The 15,892-nt window shown below is 42.6% G+C and overlaps 1 protein-coding gene across 2 annotated transcripts in view; it reads left to right on the top strand.

The window, feature by feature from the left end:
• rbfox3a (RNA binding fox-1 homolog 3a) overlaps nt 1-15,892 on the top strand; it is a 497,652-nt gene that overhangs the window by 95,531 nt on the left and 386,229 nt on the right. The window lies entirely within an intron of this gene.

The raw sequence follows: 15,892 nt of genomic DNA, 5'->3' as shown, positions 1-15,892 counted from the left end.
AACTCTTCTTGAGCTAATCTGAAGGCTACATTGAGTTTGGAGAACTGTAGTAATGGACTTTTGCACACTATCCGCCTCAGCATCCAGTGACCCTCCTCTGTGATTTTATGTGGTTTACACCTGAATTCACTGATTTGGATCGCTGAGTCCATACTTTGGGCAATATACTGATATTTTTACTGATATTTTCTGTACTATAAAGTCGTTAAGATTTGATTTGCAACAAAAAAGGATGTTAAATTACTTTGTCTTGATACATGCTCAGTCATCCAGGTATGAAAATCCTGCTCATCTAGACCAGGGGCGTCCGACTCCAGGCCTCGAGGGCCGGTGTCCGACTCCAGGCCTCGAGGGCCGGTGTCCGACTCCAGGCCTCGAGGGCCGGCGTCCGACTCCAGGCCTCGAGGGCCGGCGTCCGACTCCAGGCCTCGAGGGCCGGCGTCCGACTCCAGGCCTCGAGGGCCGGTGTCCTGCAGGTTTTAGCTCTCGTCCTGGGCCAACACACCTGAATCACATGATTAGTTCATTATCAGGCCTCTGGAGAACTTCAGGACATGAACTTCAGCCATTTGAATCAGCTGTGATGGATCAAGGACACATCTAAAACCTGCAGGACTCCGGCTCTCGAGGCCTGGAGTCGGACACTCGTGATGAAGTTTTCTTGTGAAAAATGTGAAAAAGCAATAAAAGAAACAAAGAGATTTGCTGACCCTCACATCACAGCTTTGATTACACTGGTGTTAACACAGCTAGTGTGTTAATGGCACTGAGCTAACTGCTGCTCTGACATGTGTGACACAAACACAGTGAGTGACACGCATGATCACAGAAACATCCGTGTATCCATCCATGTCCTGGCTTCCTGCTTGTAAATGTCATTTCCTAACAAAGGCCACGAGCCCCTGCAGACACGTGTTTCACCCTTCTGACCTCATCAGTGCCCAGCTCTCCAAGCAGACATTGATCCTAACTGGTGATTGGCGTAGGTGTTTTGTCTGTTGATTGCTTTGACAACGCCATCGCCATGTGGCATTTATTTGCATGGTGTTTTGTCCCAGACACAAATCATGTTTGGTGTTTGTGATAGCTGGTGTCACGGAGGCGCTCGGTGGATGTCACAGAGCATCGAGTTTGCTGTCGTTTCATTCGGTCACATAATGTCAGCCTGTCAAAGCATTATTGATGTTCTTCCCAACCAACACAGCTGAGAGAACACTGCTGTCAGGTGCTGGTGCAAAAATCCCTTTAATTTTTCTGAAAGCCACCTTTCAGGAAGTTGGTTTGAGGATTGTGTTAGTGTTGTAAAAAGTCTAAATTGATTTAAAGTCTAAAACAATCACTTATCTATAGGTACATTTTTATAAAATGAGTGCAAAGATGGACTGTTATATAATTAAACTTAATTTACGTTGATAATTTAACCAACTTTTTTCATCTTCTGTCTTTTTAGTCAGTCTAATCTCCCTTGCATGTCATCAGACACAAAGGTGGAGATGTGTTTCTATACTGTCACAGCCTCAGTTTCAGCAAATTCTCATAGATTAAAAAGAAATAATAAGACAAGAAAACCCCTCCATGCTCTTCCATACCTACACTTGCCTGAGGCTAACATGTCTAAGGCTACGTTCACACTGCAGGCAAAAGCGCATCAAATCAGATTTTTTTGACCCTCTGCGACCCATCTATCCGATCATGGTATGACAGTGTGAACAGCACAAATCCGATATTTTCAAATCCGATCTGGGTCACTTTCGTACGTGGTGCTGAATCAGATACATATCCGATGTTTTAGAAAGCGACTGACACAAGACAGACGCCAATTATCAGCTCCAGAGAAGACATCGCGAACACTTCCTGTCCATCCAGTGTAGATGTCAGTGAAACTGTTGGGAAGACAACGTTGGAGAAACGTGAACATTTTATTTGTACTGTATAATCTGCAGATTCTGACAGAAATCTGCAACTATTCTTTGAAGCAGCGCTCCTCTAAAACAGCAATAAGGATCATTATTAGGTTATTTACATTATTATGTAAATAACAAAATAACTTAAAGCAAAAATTGGGAAACGTAAAGTCTTTATATTAAGACCATCAGTCAAACAATACTGTTGCTCTGGATCTAAACAGAGCACGTTGTGTGTGACGTCTTCTTTTGCGCATGCGCCGCTTTGAGCGTTCACACTAGAGCGCGTTTGCTGTTGCATTTTATTTGTAGTGTGAACGAGCAGACAAAAAAATCGGAATTGAGCATCAAGACCTGCAGAGTGAACGTAGCCTAAGTGTCATTTGTGCTTTTGCTGCAGTGACAAATGAAAAAAAGCTGACTGTGAAAAGTGGTGATGGTTACCAGTTTTAAGGTGTCATGATAACAACAGTCCTCCTTAAAAATGTGTTTCCACCTTTAATTCCACACTATAACAGAAAGATGTTCCTTAAATGGTGCTTCCCTCCTTCAAACCCTAACGTGTTCAAACTGTAACTGTTGCCTTCTTCCAGCAGCATGTCACGCATCGTGTACAATTGTTAAAAAAAATACACCCCCACAAGAGCAATGACATCATTCTAGTAGTGGTGCAAAACCAAAGATGAAGAGGTCGTCAACACGGTTCTGCGGATCAACAGTATGAAGGCAAGCACATACAGGAGAATGTTGAGGAAACTGAAATAAAGAAAGCAGGAAATGAACATATGGATTTGCAAATTCAGGCAAGGCTGTATTTCCTGTTTCTTACTACCTGCACCAGCTTTTCTTATTCAGTAGTGTTGCCATGCATGTCATTCGGTCTGTAAATGCAATAGTTGGGGTGTAGAGTAGGGTCATATTAGCAATTTATTAAAATTTGGCTGACATTCACCAGAGTCTGCGAGTTCATAGTGATGGCCTGATTGTTGGACAAAAATCCTTATAACTTAAAACGGATTCTTACTCGTGTGCTGTGCATTATCCACATGTGGAGTCCATATACGTATTTATTTATTTATTTATTCAATTTTATTTATATAGCGCCAAATCACAACAAAAGTCGCCTCAAGGCGCTTCATAGATACAGAGAAAAACCCAACAATCATATGACCCCCTATGAGCAGCACTTTGGCGACAGTGGGAAGGAAAAACTCCCTTTTAACAGGAAGAAACCTCCAACAGAACCAGGCTCAGGGAGGGGCGGGGCCATCTGCTGTGATTGGTTGGGGTGAGACGTATCAACGTATCAACGTTTAACATATCTGCAGCTCAGCCTCACTGACTGTTCCCAGGAGAACGTCCAGCAGGTCTGTGTGGTGGAGTCAGTGGAAAGTTCAAACAGAAGCTCACTCTCTCTCTCTGTCACACACACCCGTGAACACCACCACCTACGTCAGCGTGTGCTATGATCACACGTCTTCTGTTCATCCCGTCACTACACTCTGTCACACACGTGCTTCATACAGCTGCAAAAAGCCCCGTAGAGCTGCACATAAGCCTGCCAACATCTAATTAATCTTGACTGCAGTTATTTTTTATGACAGGACATAACTGGCCACTAATTAGTGTGAATTAGTGCCCAGTGTTTTACAACCAGTTAGGATGATTGTTGGGCGGTGATTTAAGAGCCCAAATCTCCTTCTCAGGTCTGCACAGGGAGTCACACTGGAGGCACAGACCCCGACCTGAATCACTGTTTCACCATCTTCTAATGTCAACGCTTGATTTATGAATTTCAACCTGAACTATAAGCATTTTGGAGAACCTCTAACTTTGAAAGCAACACTTTTTTCTGAACCTGCTGAACCATTCATACTCACATGTCCCCTCGAGTATTCATTTTTTACAGAATATCTTTGACAGGAAAATAAACTCAGGTCTTGTTGTGTAACACCACGATCCTCCCTGCAGGACAGGATCCTGTCTGTTGCTGCCTTTAAGTGTCAAAGATAAAGCTGACTGACAGAAGTTAGATACTGTGTGATGATGGGGGAGATTCAGACATCATGAACCTCACCAGAGTCCATATACAGAGAATAAGGCAGCAGAGGATGAATGCACACTGCGCCTGGACTTCACACATGTGTGTGTTTGTGTACTTTTGTGTGTGTGCTTCATTCCTTTTTTCCCTCCGGCAATTCCCTGACTTTTAAACTACCTTGAACAGAATTATGTCTCCACCTTGAGAGAGCTCATAAAGTAGCAGAACCAAACCTCATCTGACACACACTGAATTAAAGAAGCTGATGGAAGTTAAATCAATCAGAAGAACATGTCGACACTCGTCCTGTGTTGGTTTATTATCGGTTTTTATATTTCTTATGACGAAAGGTTTCACTGGATTTTAATGTCAACAATCTAATAATTTTTTCTGCTTTTTAATAGTTTTATTGGAATAAATATAGTTGGTTTTGTGCAAAAGTATTGATGCATGAAAACTAATGTCACTGAGCCTTGATTTGGGTGGCTCAGATAGTAATGCACAGTATCTATGGAGACTGACGACATTCAGTATTAAATCTGAATATATGTATATACCATCAGAGTGGTGAGAGAGTGCTGCTCGACATGGATACAATATACAAATCAAGAACATCCAGATGTTTTTCAAGATCAAAACAGTTGAGCTACAGCTAAGCCTAACCCTATGCAGGGTCAAACTGAGGTCGCAGAAGACATTATTTTGTCAGAGCATCTGTGTTTCTGATGTATGTTTCACCTGGTGTGGCAGGTCTATGTAAGTTAAGGTGGTCGCTCTGTATATGCACCAATCTGTATATGCATGCCAACACAGATGGTTTAGGAAAAAAGTAGAGACGAAATCTTTACTTTAAAACAAGTAGTTTGTGCACACTATTGTTGCTAGCTAATCAGATGACAGGGTGAGTTACTGGGATTTGAGATGTTGCAGAAGCAGTACTCTACATTCAGACTGTTGCAAAAATGAGAGGAAAACACGTTGTTTGGATAATATTTTGTGATTGAAAGTGGCCATGGTTCATTTACTTACTTGTTGTTAACTTGATCTTCTTTTTTTTTTTATCCCTGTGACATTTAGTTGTATATGCCTTTTGTGCCTTTTGTGCCTCACGAGCTGGTTACCCTGTCCATCCTAGTTTACTGTTTAAACTATTTGGATGTCTCAGTAGATAGTGCAGGGCAGAATACTAACCCCATGATCTCTTATGGCCTCTGACAGTGGACTCATCTCTGTGCTTGTCCTGCTAGACCTCAGTGCAGCATTCGATACTGTCGACCATAATATCCAATTAGAGCGATTAGAACATGCTGTAGGTATTACAGGTATTGCACTGCAGTGGTTTGTATCATATCTATCTAATAGACTCCAGTTTGTGCATGTAAATGGAGAGTCCTCTTCACACACTGAGGTTAATTCATGAGATTCATGTTGATTCATGAATGTGCATGATTGAAATTACGAGTTAAATTATGCAGTTAAACATAGAAAAAAGTACTTGTATAAATGGATGACTGAGGCAAGTTGTATAAAGGGTCTCAGGTAGAGCAGAAATGTGTTATATAAGAATCAGTGCATTGCATTCACCATTTACCCAGATCATTGATTGGCTCTGCGGCAGTTACCTTGTCTTATGCCAACAAGACTGAGACTATGAACATGGCTCCTCCTGAACTAACAGTACTTAGGGCGATCGTGGCTCAAGAGTTGGGAGTTCGCCTTGTAATTAGAAGGTTGCCGGTTCGAGCCCCGGCTTGGACAGTCTCGGTCGTTGTGTCCTTGGGCAAGACACTTCACCCGTTGCCTACTGGTGGTGGTCAGAGGGCCGGTGGCGCCAGTGTCCGGCAGCCTCGCCTCTGTCAGTGCGCCCCAGGGTGGCTGTGGCTACAATGTAGCTGCCATCACCAGTGTGTGAATGTGTGTGTTAATGGGTGGATGACAGGTTGTGTAAAGTGCTTTGGGGTCCACAGGGACTAGTAAAGCGCTATACAAGTACAGGCCATTTTACTTAACTTAATTCTGTTGTCTTTGACAAAAACCATGGTGGGTGGATCGTGAACAGGGAATCCAGTTTAAGTTATGGAAGAATAAGGTGGTAAAAATGCTCTTAATATCTCATTTTTAATTCTGTGCATTTGTTTTGGACCTTATTTGCACTTCTTCTGATACATCTTGTGGCTTCTCACTAGTCTGTGTTTAAGGATTGTCTGGAGCCAACACTGTGAACGATCTCATCTTCAGATTCAGGAAAGCTGGGTGATAACCACCACTCTGACACCACTCGGTGTGACCGGGAGCTTGATAGGCATGTTGCTGAACTTGCTGCAGAGATGATAAGACTGGTTTATTTTTCTCCAATGATGTTGAAACTGTTACATTATAAATGAGATGAATTATTGAAAACGTTCTCCTCTTTGATTAGGGCTGAATTTCACACTGGCAGATATTGTGGTGTCAACTAACAAGCATATTTGTATGACCACGATATTGTGTGACCTCTAAGAACTAATTGGCAGCAGCAACCAAAGCAATGGGAGTAAAAAATAAATAGTAGTGATGGTAATATTTAAAAATGAATAACTGCTGACTGGAGGCGGCATTGTGTCACTGTGGGCTCCTCCTCCTCTGTAAGTCACAGTGGGCACACCTGGACCAGTGTCCCTATGCCAGCTTCACCAGTGTGCCATCACCACAGGCATAATTAACTGAGACTGGGCTGTTTCACATCTAAATCTACATCTGATGCAGAGTTTCATTCCCATTCCTGTAGACTGGGACTTGAAATATGTAATGGATGGCACCCAGAGCCTGTCGTGGTGGCTTTGTGGTGATTTGTCTCATGGTTAGCTCACTGCTGTTCTGGCAATAATCAGGCACTGATTAGAATATGGAAATTCTGCAGCCATCTGTAGTTTGTCTGTGTGCGAGTATGAGCGTGAGAGAGATTCTGTATCTGGTTGGCTGATTTGTTTTTGTCAATCCTGCCAGCATGCAAGGAGAGAGATGATTGTCTGTTTAATGTTTAGTCTCGAGTTATGGAGCGAGACACATGAGGTACAACAGTGATGCAAACAACCAGTCAGCCATCATCTCTTACTTTTTCACTGCTACCACAGTTTTATCAAGATACATGAACTTGAAGTTTTCATTCAGTCAACATTACACCTGCTTCATTAAAGCTTACCACAAACTACAACAGTTTTTAACTTTGCATTTTCTGAGATGTGGAATCTTCCCAGATTCCCAGGATCATTTAGTTTAAATCCCAATGGATTACTGAACCATCTCATGTCACCATCTAGGCATGTTTTCTCACTTATAGACAAACCAACATTACTGCCTTAGAAGAGGCAAAAACAACCCTGGGGCACTAGAGAGACAGATAGAAGCCCGGTCCAGTGAAGCCGGGAGGATCTGAAGGACACAGGAATATAAAACTTCAAAGGTAGTTTTAATAATAATAATAATAATAATAATAATAATAATAATAACTTTTTATTTATAAAGTGCTGAATAGCTATTTCAAACTCCATCCATCCATTCGCTTCCACTTCTCCTTTTCAGGGTCGCGGGGGGCGCTGGAGCCTATCCCAGCTGTCATAGGGCGAGAGGCGGGGTACACCCTGGACAGGTCGCCAGTCTGTCGCAGGGCCAACACACAGGGACTGACAACCATTCACACTCACATTCACTCGTGCATTCACACCTATGGGCAACGTAGATTTTTCCATTAACCTATCCCCCTATTTGAAACTAAAAAGATAAATAAATAAAAGTGATACATAGCAATACAAGTAAAAAACAGAAAGAATTTAAAAACTAAAAGCCACAGAATTAAGACATGTTGGATAGGGTGAACAAATGTGTCTTCAACTTAGTTTTAAAAACCTCCACAGAGCAGCCTGCCTAATATCTTGAGGTTGTTCCACAGAAATGGGGCACGAAAAGAAAAAGCTCTCCAGTAGTCTTTGTTCTGGCTCTAGGAACCTTTAGAAGGCCAGAGTCCTGAGATCGGAGAGCACGAGATGGAACATAAAGGTGTGAAAGGTCAGAGAGGTATGAAGGTGCCAGTCCGTTTAAAGCCTTGTAGATGAGCAGCAGGACCTTAAAATCTGCTCAAACCTGACCAGGTAGCCGATGAAGGGATTTCAGTACAGGGGTAATGTGCTCAAATTTCCCAGTTGTAGTTAAAATGCGAGCAGCTGCATTTTGCACCATCTGTAAACCTCTTACCAAATTTTCTTTGGTAGCCCAGAAAGAAGAGCGTTACAATAATCAATACGTGAGGACACAAATGCATGGACAAGAACCTCTGCAGTGTCGCTTGATAAAACTTGTCTGATTTTGGCGATGTTCCTCAAATGATAAAACTGTTTTTTCTTTTGGCAATGCCCGTGATGCCGCCCCCCACCACGAATCCGCCCCGGGCAACCGCCCGTGTCGCCCGTATCAAAAACTGCTACTGCATGGGAGAATGTTGTTCCGAGATGTCCGGCGAGCGAGATCGCTTCCACTTTAACTCGTATTTTTAGATTTTCACAAACTTACCCTGGGGGAACTCGGCTGATTGAAAGATAAATTGAGTTTTGTTTCTTGTGGCTAACAGAGTACCTGCTGACAGGTGGAGCCACTACTTGCTATGGTTCTTGCTCCAGTATAGATCAGAACACTGTAAAGGTTCAGTACATCACTGGGCCCAACAAACTTTATGCTGTTATTTTATATTTTTTGTATTGTTACATTCTGTAGTAAGTACATTTTAAGTCTTCAAAGAAACACAGGTTCTTTCATTGGGAACTAAAACATTTAAGACGTGGTTAAGAGATTCATAGCTGAGTGCTATGAAATGGTAGAGATACATTTCAAAACAAGGTAACTAACTCTTGGTTATATCAAATGTCAAATGAAGCTTCTCTGTGTGATGAGGTGTTTCTAATTAGTGATGGGATGTCTGACTCTTTTTAGAGAACCGGCTCTTTCGGCTCTGAACCGGCTCTTCAGGTTGTTTTCAATTCAATTCAATTCAATTTTATTTATATAGCGCCAAATCACAACAAAAGTCGCCTCAAGGTGCTTCATAGATACAGAGAAAAACCCAACAATCATATGACCCCCTATGAGCAGCACTTTGGCGATAGTGGGAAGGAAAAACTCCCTTTTAACAGGAAGAAACCTCCGGCAGAACCAGGCTCAGGGAGGGGCGGGGCCATCTGCTGTGATTGGTTGGGGTGAGAGAAGGAAGACAGGATAAAGACATGCTGTGGAAGAGAGACAGAGGTTAATAACAGATATGATTCAATGCAGAGAGGTCTGTTAACACATAGTGAGTGAGAAAGGTGACTGGAAAGGAAAAACTCAATGCATCATGGGAATCCCCCGGCAGCCTACATCTATTGCAGCATAACTAAGGGAGGATTCAGGGTCACCTGGTCCAGCCCTAACTATATGCTTTAGCAAAAAGGAAAGTTTGAAGCCTAATCTTGAAAGTAGAGATAGTGTCTGTCTCCTGAATCCAAACTGGAAGCTGGTTCCACAGAAGAGGGGCCTGAAAACTGAAGGCTCTGCCTCCCATTCTACTTTTAAATACTCTAGGAACAACAAGTAGGCCTGCAGAGCGGGAGCGAAGTGCTCTAATAGGGTGATATGGTACTACAAGGTCATTAAGATAAGATGGGGCCTGATTACTTAGTTTTGTTGCTTTAATTAATTTATTATTAACAAAAATATAAAATTATGCACAAAAGGAATTACTAATGTTAAAAAAAGTGGTTTTATTTATATATATATATATATATCATATAATACAAAAACCAACTATTCACATTTCAGCTTTTAACTATTTAAATTTTCAGCTTTTTCCTTTTACAAATTTAAAGTGAAACAACACAAAACACTGTAAACAACAACACAATTAAATATAAATTAAAATATGAAAACAAAAAGAAGATGCACATTCTCTGTCATATGGACCTGCATGAATAAACTTTCTGAATCCTTTATCATCTGCAACTGAAAATAGTTGTGGATGATTACTATACCTTTCTAATGTGACGTTGTTGTCCCTGGCTCTCTCTCTCTCTCTCCCTCCCGCTCTGTTCCTGTGTTACTGAGTGTAACTACCGCCCCTCCCCCCTCTGCCCAGCGCAAAGCACGAGGCTCACATGCTGAGTGAAGCGGAAACAAAGTGAGAGAGAGAGGCTGAGAGAAAGAAAAGAAAAACCCACGGCTCGCGATGAGGAGGCTCGCATCGTTCATGTCAAAGACCCGGCTCTAAGAGCCGTTTCGTTCGCGACCGACACATCACTATGTCTAATGAATGGCACCCAGAGCCTGTCCTGATTACTTTGGAGTGATTTGTCTCATTTTCAGCCCACTGCTGCTCTGGCAACAACCACACTAATTAGTATATGAACCTGCTGACTGCAGTGTGTGTGTGTGTGTGTGTGTGTGTGTGTGTGTTCCTGTCTAGCTATCTTCGTGAGGACCGATATCTGCATTCTACTATACTTGTGAGGGTATAGTAGTAAGTCACTTGTGAGGACACACAACCCGGTCCTCACAAATTTGAAGATATTTAAAGGCTCAAAATGTGGTTTTAGTGTCAGGGTTACAATTATCATGGTTAGGTTTAGGGTCAGGCATTCATTTTTAATGGTTAGGGTCAGGGGCTAGGGAAAGCATTATGTCAATGAAGGTCCTCACTAAGATAGCTGAACGGGGTTGTGTGTGCGTTTGTGTCTGTATGTGCGTGTGTGTCTTTGTGTGTGTGCGTGTGTGTCTTTGTGTCTGTGTGTGCGTGTGTGTCTTTGTGTGTGTGTGTGTGTGTGCGTGTGTTTGTGTGTGTCTCTGTGTGTGTGTGTGTGTGTGTGTGCATGGCTGATTTGTTTCATTGGATTCCTCCAGCACTGCAGGGAATGAGATGTTTGTCTTTTATGTCTTTAGTAACAAGTGAGAGCCTGTGTGTGAGGGACATTATTCACCCATCCAAACAAATATAGTTAAATCATTTCTTTTTCACTGTTACTATCTCATAGATATTATAGAAATGTTTTAAACATCTGTAATTTAATAACAATCATCATTCCATCTGTTTGATCGCTGGAGAGTTTACCACATGACAAACGTGAACCATCCAGAATCAGATACAGATCTCCCCTGAACTCAAGTCTTGGTTAAACAAAGTAACTGTCTAAGTCATAGTCAGGGTCAGATTCTCATTGCAATAAGGTGTGACTTAAGACTGAACAATAACGATAGTGGAAATAATAAAAAATTAGTCGATCCAACAACAGAGTTTGTACAAGTAACTGAGGAACGTGATGGTTCCACCTGGGCTTCTTGTCTCTTCAGGAATAGTCCTGTTTGAAGGAGCTTCAAGAAGCTCTTCTTTTTGCTCAGTTCTTTATCAAGGTAACACTGCTTCAGTAATTCTAGTTTTTAGTTCCACGATGGCAAAGTGTCATAAAATTGTCTCTGTTGCTGTCACTGAACTCAATGAGAATTGTTTTGATTTGATTTTGTTTAATTACAAAACGTTTGTCAGGTTTCATTATGTGTTTTGTGCCAATTTTGAGGTCTAGGGAGGCCGACTCATGTCTGATGGTGTGTTTTTCTATTCTGTTATCCTGTATTACACCAGCAGATGTTTCAAATACACCATTAAAATTCGACAGAACTTGTTTGTGCTTGTTGCATCAGTTGTGACAAGATCTCTAACACCACTGCAGCCCCAAACCATCGCTGCAGTCACTGTTGCACCGCTCTCCTGACCTCCTCAATATATACTGACAATGATTTGAAACAAAAACTTGAAACTTGAATTTATCACTCCATCAGACCTGATTTCCAGTCCAGCAGGTGTATAACTCAGCATACCTCACCCTTTTCTTCCTGTTTTCCTTTCTTAAGAATTGCTTCTTGACAGCCACGGCTCCACTAAGACCATTTCTGTCATTTGTTTACAGAATAAGGAAAAAACCCTCGTATGTGTGGATGCAGCACAGGTACCTATGTAGGCTCCGTGTAAGCCATGTGTTCGTCTGACAGCCATTCAGGGTGTACACTGCTTGTCCAGTGACATTTCGGATAATATTGTACCTCTCTTCAACACTAAGCAGGACATGAAGAACTTGGGTGGATGAATATGTAGAGGTCAGTCAGTTTATATTACGTGAACTGTTGTTTTTGTGCCTTTTAAGACATTTTAGCTCTTATTATAAAATTTTGACCATCTTCCGTGGAAAGAATAACTTTTCATTTTCTTTAATCCTCGTCATTAAAACAAATAAACATGCTCTGCAGTAATACGAAGAAGGCCAAAGTTTGAAGACTATGTGAAGGTAAAAGAAAACAAGGAAAGAAGATTGGAGGAATTACTGTTGAAGAGTGGAGGGAATCCTAAACAATCATCGTGAAAATAGACTAAAGACTGGGCTAAAAGAGAAGATTGAAAAAGAGAAAGCGAGGTGTTGTGGCCGGGTGGATGCAAGAAAAAAATCAAGTCTCCTAATTGGCTTGTTAAGACTTATAGGAGAGACGGGTGGCCTTGACTGAGGGATTAACCAGGGGAAGATGAGAGTAAAGAGAAGGTACTAGAAGCAATCACATCCATATGAAGGAGCAAAACACAGAGAGGGAGAGAGATCATTTGAAGGTGGGCAAGTGGTGAAGTTAAGTTGAAAAAGAGTCATTCTGTTCAGTTAGTGAGTCTTTTTGGAAAGACTGATTCTTCTTGATCTTTGGCTGAAGGTCAGCGTTTTAAGGCTGATGGAATGAAACTAATTCAGCTCACTGCTGCACAGGGCTGGACTGTAATCTGGCATGCCTGCCTGGTGGTCCAACACACTGATGGGATGGTTGAAGGGTTGCTGTGCACGGTCCCTACGTGTGCTGACAACAGACGGAGAGACAGAACTGAAAGGGATTCAAGGATTCAGCCACTCCAAAGTCTGAGGTCCAGTTTGGGGTTTCAGAAGTCAGAAGTGTAGCTGTCATGTCAGAAATAAACCCAGCACTGAGATCGCCCTCAGCATGAAAATACATATAAATCTGTGTTAACATTTTGTGGTGGGGTGTGTTTCTCAGCAGCAGAGGAGCGATGAGGTCATTACTCTAACATCTGTCCCCTATCAAAGCAGCTCCAGGACCCAGAGGAGGCGTGAGAGGTTGGGATAGCAGAGCGGTGGCTGGAGCACACTCACTAGTGTAACACGTGTGTGTAAAAAACTAAATAACAATGAGTCAGCACAACCTCAGCAGTTGTCCTTGTGTATTTGGTGTTTGTGGGGGTGATGCAGATATATGCACAGGTTACTTCAGCTTCGTCAAATGAGAGGCTTTTGTTTCTTATGTGACAGACATCAAACACGAAATGTGAAAGTAGAAGATGACAGACAGAAGTGTGTGCACCTGTATGTGTGTTTACTGGGGGGTCTGTCATTTTAAATTTAGCTGGTGGATCCACTCCACAGTGGGCTAACAAACAATTAGGCTGGAGGCACACAATCCATCCTCATTTAGCCTGCTCAATGCCAATCCCACTGGATTGGATTCCCACATCCACGAGTGAAGTTTCCAGTCTGAGGCTCTATTGAGACTTGTCCTCTGTTTTACACTCAAACTGAACTGTTACATGATCACACAACTGAAGCTTTTTAATGAACACCTCAAGCAACTATAAACATGTCCCTGTGGTGTATGTCAGGTGATGTCGCCACAACTGCTCCCTAATCCAGGTGTAGTAATGTTTCCCAGCTCTAACCAAAGAACCTTCAGTCTGTACCTGTATCTGTAGTAGTTTTTTTTATTATTAGTTCATATTTTCATGAGGAGTTTCACTGTTCATGTCTGCAGTTCAGCAGTTTCTCAGTCGTGTGTCTGTTTGATGAGTCCACCTTTAACGTTGGTGCCCTGCTCCATGGACTGTAAAACCAAACCCATAACATTTACTTACCTGAAGATACAACAAGTTCTTGAATATGAACTCATGTCAGTGACGGGCCTGCCTACAGACCAGGGTCTGTGTCTTTAAGATGATGCAGGTTCTTTCTCCTTTTTAATTGGTTAAGTGGAAAATGTTGTTCTTCACTCATCAGAGCGGCCAATAGGAGGAGGGTGTAAACTGTGAATGCTCAGGCTTTTAATGCTCCTGACTAAAAAGCCCTGACGGAGGCTCAGACAGTGCCCAGGCTGTAGTTCACCTATCTGACTCATAAACGAAGACAAAACTACAATATTCAAAACTATGTAGAGGTTAAATGTGTAATGAAGGCTGAAGGCCACAGAGATGTGTTTGCAACAGGAAAAGTGCTTTAAGCAGTTTGGTCAGTAAGACTTGACAAGAACGGTGAAGTCGAGCCTCTGAGTACAGAAGAAATCTAAAAGCACAATGCAAACGTACGTGCAAAGGTCCCCGACCTGTTTTGGAATCATATTTGTGCTTATAGAGCAAAAACATGAGTTTAAAATTATTTGAAACCAACTGAAAAAAGAAGTTTCTCCTCAGACACAGAGGTCAGGGGGATCGTCCAAGAAGGGGGATGCTTTCCTCTAGAATTGATCGGCGGGTGGTGTTTCCTTAGATCAGAGGATTGAAGTGATGTTGTTGAGACGACAGTGCCAGCAGAGCCCTCAGCTCGTTTCAGTTTGAGACCTGGTTTATATAGTGGTCCCTAATCAGACACAGAGCCAGCTGCAGGCCAGGACGGCAGCATAATTCATCACAGTGATAAGAGATGAGCTACCTCCATAAAACTGAAAACAGTACTGGAACACTGACAGCCAACCTTCAGCACTTCCCCACATGCGCTCGTTTCTTCTTGGTTTAGGTTTTCATGCATTCTGCTGTGACTGTTTGGAACGATGGGACACAAAAAGGAGAAACACAGCAGACTGGGCAGACTGGGTTAATGACGTGCAACAGTGGCGTGTAAACACAAAAGGGCTGAAAAGGAATGCTCGGGGAATATCATAGTTGTAGATGACAGAGGCAGATCAGGCTGATGTGATCCTGAGGAGATGAGTGCAGGTTGACCAGCAGTCTCTGTACTGTCATCTCCCTGTCAGGGACCAGGAGCCGGTGCCCAGGCCACCAGGACCTGCAGCTCTATGCAGGGATACAAACAAACACACAATGGCTTGTTGCAGGTGGAGTGTGTGTGGGGTCGGTGATGTTTTTCTGATTTGCATTGTATCGTTACCATGGAAACAGAGTTTGGCATATTATCTTTAACGAGAGTGGTTCCCACAATTTTCCTGTCCTCTGTTCTTCAAGTGAAAATATTTGAGTAGCTCAGATTCAAGTTTGCAGCTTTTACATGTTACAGCAATGTGTGTTTGTGTGTGTGTGTGTGTGTTTGTGTGTGTGTGTGTTTGTGTGTGTGTGTGTTTGTGTGTGTGTGTGTGTGTGTGTGTGTGTGCATGTGTGTGTTTGTGTGTATGTGTTTGTGTGTGTGTGTGTGTGTGTGTATGTGTGTGTGTACGTGTGTGTGTGTGTGTGTGTGTATGTGTGTGTGTACGTGTGTGTGTGTGTGTGTGTGTGTGTGTGTGTGTGTGTGTATGTGTGTGTGTACGTGTGTGTGTGTGTGTGTGTGTGTGTGTGTGTGTGTGTGTGTACGTGTGTGTGTGTGTGTGTGTGTGTGTGTGTGTGTGTGTGTGTGTGTGTGTGTGTACGTGTGTGTGTGTGTGTGTGTGTGTGTGTGTGTGTGTGTGTATGTGTGTGTGTACGTGTGTGTGTGTGTGTGTGTGTGTGTGTGTGTGTGTGTGTGTGTGTGTACGTGTGTGTGTGTGTGTGTGTGTGTGTGTGTGTGTGTGTGTGTGTGTGTACGTGTGTGTGTGTGTGTGTGTGTGTGTGTGTGTGTGTGTGTATGTGTGTGTGTACGTGTGTGTGTGTGTGTGTGTGTGTGTGTGTGTGTGTGTGTATGTGTGTGTGTACGTGTGTGTGTGTGTGTGT

The sequence above is a fragment of the Neolamprologus brichardi genome, unplaced genomic scaffold (genome assembly GCF_056152115.1).
Source record: "Neolamprologus brichardi isolate AB-2024 unplaced genomic scaffold, ASM5615211v1 NODE_ptg000038l+_length_1369362_cov_1, whole genome shotgun sequence".
Lineage (NCBI taxonomy): Eukaryota > Metazoa > Chordata > Actinopteri > Cichliformes > Cichlidae > Neolamprologus > Neolamprologus brichardi.
This window is presented reverse-complemented; position numbering and strand designations above follow the sequence as displayed.